Below are 379 nucleotides of genomic sequence, written 5' to 3'. Positions count from 1 at the left end.
TTATAAACCATTTTTCTTCCAATCACACAAAGTAAAATAAACTCCATATAGCATTAACAATTACGAGAATTTGTTTTCCAACGCTGCGATGAACACAGCCAATAATAAAGTAAATTTTAAAACAATTACAGTTAAAAAAGAAAAAAAAAGGAAAAAAAAGAACGACCAACTGGCTGCGATGTATGCGGATACACGTGCATAGTCAAAAAGGCCGTGATAAACAAGAATGTTTATTATTATCGGAGGTACGTGCATATATGGGTAGAGATGGGATTCATGGGGATGCCAGAGCCACCAGAGCACCCACAATAAGGAAAAAAGAGGGATTTGGTATGAAGCGGAAATGCTGCTGTCAGCACCCACAACACCAAAGCCACCC

Source organism: Trypanosoma theileri, assembly GCF_002087225.1.
Source record: "Trypanosoma theileri isolate Edinburgh chromosome Unknown TM35_Tth_31_V1, whole genome shotgun sequence".
NCBI classification, from domain to species: domain Eukaryota; phylum Euglenozoa; class Kinetoplastea; order Trypanosomatida; family Trypanosomatidae; genus Trypanosoma; species Trypanosoma theileri.
The sequence above is the reverse complement of the archived record's forward strand: the minus strand, read 5'-3'. Positions refer to the sequence as shown.